At 49.6% G+C, this 7500-nt stretch overlaps 1 protein-coding gene across 1 annotated transcript in view; it reads right to left on the bottom strand.

Annotated features, from left to right (window-relative positions):
* Nucleotides 1–7500, bottom strand: part of LOC143286368 (uncharacterized) — a 13006-nt gene that overhangs the window by 4474 nt on the left and 1032 nt on the right. The gene's annotated exons all lie outside the window — the stretch shown is intronic.

Raw genomic sequence — 7500 nt, 5'->3', positions numbered from 1 at the left:
CCACACAACACAGCATCACACAACACAGCATCACACAACACAGCACCACACAACACAGCACAGCACCACACAACACAGCACCACATAACACAGCACCACACAACACAGCACAACACCACACAGCACCACACAACACAACACAGCACCACACAACACAGCATCACACAACACAGCACCAAACAACACAGCACAACACAACACAGCATCACACAACACAGCACAACACAGCACCACACAACACAGCACCAAACAACACAGCACAACACAACACAGCACCACACAACACAGCACCACACAACACAGCACAACACAGCACAGCATCAAAGAACACAGCACCAAACAACACAGCACCAAACAACACAGAACCACACAACACAGCATCACACAACACAGCACAACACAACACAGCACCACACAACACAACACAGCACCACACAACACAGCACCACACAACACAGCACCACACAACACAGCACAACACAGCACCACACAACACAGCACAACACAGCACCACACAACACAGCACCACACAACACAGCACCACACAACACAGCACTACACAACACAACACAGCACCACACAACACAGCACAGCACCACACAACACAGCACCACACAACACAACACAGCACCACACAACACAGCACCACACAACACAGCACCACACAACACAGCACAGCACCACACAACACAGCACAGCACCACACAACACAGCACCACACAACACAGCACCACACAACACACAACACAACACCACACAACACAGCACCACACAACACAGCACCACACAACACAGCACCACACAACACAGCACCACACAACACAGCACAGCACAACACAACACAGCATCACACAACACAACACAGCACCACACAACACAGCACCACACAACACAGCACCACACAACACAGCACCACACAACACAGCACCACACAACACAGCACAACACAACACAGCACCACACAACACAACACAGCACCACACAACACAGCACAGCACCACACAACACAGCACCACACAACACAGCACCACACAACACAGCATCACACAGCACAACACCACACAACACAACACAGCACCACACAACACAGCATCACACAACACAGCACCACACAACACAGCACAGCACCACACAACACAGCATCACACAACACAGCACAACACAACACAGCATCACACAACACAGCACCACACAACACAGCACCACACAACACAGCACAACACAACACAGCACCACACAACACAGCACCACACAACACAGCACAACACAGCACCACACAACACAGCACCACACAACACAGCATCACACAACACAGCATCATACAACACAGCACCACACAACACAACACAGCACCACACAACACAGCACCACACAACACAGCACCACACAACACAGCACCACAACACAGCATCACACAACACAGCACCACACAACACAGCACCACACAACACAGCAACACAGCACCACACAACACAGCACAACACAGCACCACACAACACAGCACAACACAGCACCACACAACACAGCACCACACAACACAGCACCACACAACACAGCAACACAGCACCACACAACACAGCACCACACAACACAGCACCACACAACACAGCACAACACAACACAGCACCACACAACACAGCACCACACAACACAGCACCACACAACACAGCACCACACAACACAGCACCACACAACACAGCACCACACAACACAGCACCACACAACACAGCACAACACAGCACCACACAACACAGCACCACACAACACAGCACCACACAACACAGCACCACACAACACAACACAGCACCACACAACACAGCATCACACAACACAGCACCACACAACACAGCACCACACAACACAGCACCACACAACACAGCACAACACAGCACCACACAACACAGCATCACACAACACAGCATCACACAGCACAGCACCACACAACACAACACAGCACCACACAACACAACACAACACAACACAGCACCACACAACACAGCATCACACAACACAGTACCACACAACACAGCACAACACAACACAGCATCACACAACACAGCACCACACAACACAGCACAGCACCACACAACACAGCACCACACAACACAGCACCACACAACACAACACAGCACAGCACCACACAACACAGCACCACACAACACAGCATCACACAACACAGCACCACACAACACAGCACCACACAACACAACACAGCACCACACAACACAACACAGCACAGCACCACACAACACAGCACCACACAACACAGCACCACACAACACAGCACCACACAACACAGCACCACACAACACAGCACAGCACCACACAACACAGCACCACACAACACAGCACTACACAACACAGCACAGCACCACACAACACAGCACCACACAACACAGCACCACACAACACAGCACAGCACCAAAGAACACACAACACAACACAGCACCACACAACACACAACACAACACAGCACAGCACCACACCACACAACACAGCACCACAACACAGCACCACACAACACAGCACCACACAACACAGCACCACACAACACAACACAGCACCACACAACACAGCACAGCACCACACAACACAGCATCACACAACACAACACAGCACCACACAACACAGCACCACACAACACAACACCACACAACACAACACAGCACCACACAACACAGCACAACACAGCACCACACAACACAGCACCACACAACACAGCACAACACAGCACCACACAACACAGCACCACACAACACAGCATCACACAACACAGCACCACACAACACAACACAGCACCACACAACACAGCACCACACAACACAGCACCACACAACACAGCACCACAACACAGCATCACACAACACAACACAGCACCACACAACACAGCACCACACAACACAGCACCACACAACACAGCACAACACAGCACCACACAACACAGCACCACACAACACAGCACCACACAACACAGCAACACAGCACCACACAACACAGCACCACACAACACAGCACCACACAACACAGCACAACACAACACAGCACCACACAACACAGCATCACACAACACAGCACCACACAACACAGCACCACACAACACAGCATCACACAACACAGCACCACACAACACAGCACCACACAACACAGCACAACACAGCACCACACAACACAGCACCACACAACACAGCACCACACAACACAGCACCACACAACACAGCACAGCACCACACAACACAGCACCACACAACACAGCACCACACAACACAGCACCACACAACACAGCACAACACAGCACCACACAACACAGCATCACACAACACAGCATCACACAGCACAGCACCACACAACACAACACAGCACCACACAACACAACACAACACAACACAGCACCACACAACACAGCATCACACAACACAGCACCACACAACACAGCACAGCACCACACAACACAGCACCACACAACACAGCACCACACAACACAACACAGCACAGCACCACACAACACAGCACCACACAACACAGCATCACACAACACAGCACCACACAACACAGCACCACACAACACAACACAGCACCACACAACACAACACAGCACAGCACCACACAACACAGCACCACACAACACAGCATCACACAACACAGCACAACACAACACAACACAACACAGCACCACACAACACAGCACCACACAACACAGCACAGCACCACACAACACAGCACCACACAACACAGCACCACACAACACAGCACAGCACCAAAGAACACACAACACAACACAGCACCACACAACACACAACACAACACAGCACAGCACCACACCACACAACACAGCACCACACAACACACAACACAACACAGCACAGCACCACACCACACAACACAGCACCACAACACAGCACCACACAACACAGCACCACACAACACAGCACCACACAACACAACACAGCACCACACAACACAGCACAGCACCACACAACACAGCATCACACAACACAACACAGCACCACACAACACAGCACCACACAACACAACACCACACAACACCACACAACACAACACAGCACCACACAACACAGCACCACACAACACAACACAACACAGCACAACACAACACAGCACAACACAACACAGCACCACACAACACAACACAGCACCACACAACACAACACAGCACCACACAACACAGCACAACACAGCACCACACAACACAGCACCACACAACACAGCACAACACAGCACAACACAACACAGCACCACACAACACAACACAGCACCACACAACACAGCACAGCACCACACAACACAGCACCACACAACACAGCATCACACAACACAGCACCACACAACACAGCACCACACAACACAGCACAACACAGCACCACACAACACAGCACAGCACCACACAACACAGCACCACACAACACAGCATCACACAACACAGCACCACACAACACAGCACCACACAACACAGCACCACACAACACAGCACCACACAACACAGCATCACACAACACAGCATCACACAACACAGCACCACACAACACAGCACCACACAACACAGCATCACACAACACACAACACAGCACCACACAACACAGCATCACACAACACAGCATCACACAACACAGCACCACACAACACAGCATCACACAGCACAGCACCACACAACACAGCACCACATAACACAGCACCACACAACACAGCACCACACAACACAGCATCACACAACACAGCACAGCACCACACAGCACAGCACCACACAACACAGCACCACACAACACAGCATCACACAACACAGCACAGCACCACACAACACAACACAACACAGCACCACACAACACAGCACAACACAACACAGCATCACACAACACAGCACCACACAACACAGCACCACACAACACAGCATCACACAACACAGCACCACACAACACAGCACAACACAGCACCACACAACACAGCACCACACAACACAGCATCACACAACACAGCATCACACAACACAGCACCACACAACACAACACAGCACCACACAACACAGCACCACACAACACAGCACCACACAACACAGCACCACAACACAGCATCACACAACACAACACAGCACCACACAACACAGCACCACACAACACAACACAGCACCACACAACACAGCACCACACAACACAGCACAACACAACACAGCACCACACAACACAACACAGCACCACACAACACAGCACCACACAACACAGCACCACACAACACAGCACCACACAACACAACACAGCACCACACAACACAGCACCACACAACACAGCACAACACAGCACCACACAACACAGCACCACACAACACAGCACCACACAACACAGCAACACAGCACCACACAACACAGCACCACACAACACAGCACCACACAACACAGCACAACACAACACAGCACCACACAACACAGCACCACACAACACAGCACCACACAACACAGCACCACACAACACAGCATCACACAACACAGCACCACACAACACAGCACCACACAACACAGCACAACACAGCACCACACAACACAGCACCACACAACACAGCACCACACAACACAACACAGCACCACACAACACAGCACCACACAACACAGCACAACACAACACAACACAGCACCACACAACACAGCACCACACAACACAGCACCACACAACACAACACAGCACCACACAACACAGCACCACACAACACAGCACCACACAACACAGCACCACACAACACAACACAGCACAACACAACACAGCACCACACAACACAGCACCACACAACACAGCACAACACAACACAGCACCACACAACACAGCACAACACAACACACAACACAACACAGCACCAAACAACACAGCACCACACAACACAGCACCACAATACCACACAACACAACACAGCACCACACAACACAATAATAATAATAATAATAATAATAATAATAATGGATATTTATATAGCACACTATCCAGAAATCTGCTCCAGGTGATTTACAAACACGCTTTGTTAACATAAAACATTGCATCTATGTTACATACACACACCAAAATATAACTACACACACACACACACACACACACACACACACACACATACAGACACGCGCGCGCGCACACAGACACACACACACACACACACACACATTTTAACAATACATGTGTATCTGACAGCTACCCTAACACATACACACACATAGACAGGCACAAACTTACATAAACGCACGCACACACAATACACATTCATATACATGCATGTAGTTATGTACACATACATATGTATACATACATAGTCAAGCACAGCTAACACAAAGGAAGTGGACCTGCCACAATTGAACTTACTGCTGAGGGAAAAGGCGAGTTTTGAGACGAGATTTAAAAGATGCGAGGGAATCAGAATGACGGAGGTTATCAGGGAGCTTGTTCCACGTCTTTGGCGATTGAAAAGAAAACGATCTGTGTCCATAGGTCATACTTCTGACGTGAGGTATCCTGAGAAGTCGAATATCAGAGGAAGAACGGAGCTGGCGAGACTGGGAATAGATATGGAGGAGTTCAGAAAGATACTTGGGGCCAGATCCATTGACTGCAGAAAAGGTCAGAGTGGATAGCTTATAGTCTATTCGATCAGAAACAGGCAACCAGTGGAGAGACTGAAGGAGAGGAGAAACATGGTCAAATTTAGAAGCTCTGCAAATGAGTCTGGCAGCGTTATTCTGAATTCGTTGGAGTCTGTCTAACAGATATTTGGGAAGGCCGGCCAAAAGAGAGTTGCAGTAATCCAGTCTTGAGAGAACCAGAGAGCATACAAGTGTCTTGGTTGCATCGGTTGAGAGATAGTGGCGGATAGAGCTGATTCTACGCAGTTCCAAATAGGCAACTTTACAGATATTCGAAATGTGCTGTTGGAAGGAAAGAGACTGGTCTAGGATTACACCAAGACTGCGAACAGAAGGAGAAAGTGAAACAGGTGTGCTATTGATCAGAACAGAGTCAGGAAAGGAAGGATGTTGACGAAACTGCTTTGGACAGGTTATCATAAATTCAGTCTTATCATCATTTAGTTGCAGCTTGTTGAGAGTCATCCAGTCCTTTAGGCCAGCAATGCACTCCTGTGTTCGAGTCACCAGTGCATCAAATTCAGCAATGGAAGCCGACTGATAAATCCGACACGATACAACACAGCACAGCACATCACAGCACCACACCACACCACACCACACCACACCACACCACACCACACCACCACCACAACAACAGCAACCACAACAACAACAAGCACAACCTTACACAACCGAAACCCCAACACAAACTTAACCACAATCACAACTAAAATATGGTATACATACAACCACAAACCACACCACAAACCACACCACAACACAACACAAACCACACCACAAACCACACCACACCACAAACCACACCACAAACCACACCACAAGCCACAACCACACCACCACACAACACAAACCACACCACAAACCACAACCAC

This window comes from Babylonia areolata, chromosome 10 (genome assembly GCF_041734735.1).
Source record: "Babylonia areolata isolate BAREFJ2019XMU chromosome 10, ASM4173473v1, whole genome shotgun sequence".
In the NCBI taxonomy this organism is placed as follows: Eukaryota; Metazoa; Mollusca; class Gastropoda; order Neogastropoda; family Buccinidae; genus Babylonia; species Babylonia areolata.
The sequence above is the reverse complement of the archived record's forward strand: the minus strand, read 5'-3'. Positions and strand labels throughout refer to the sequence as shown.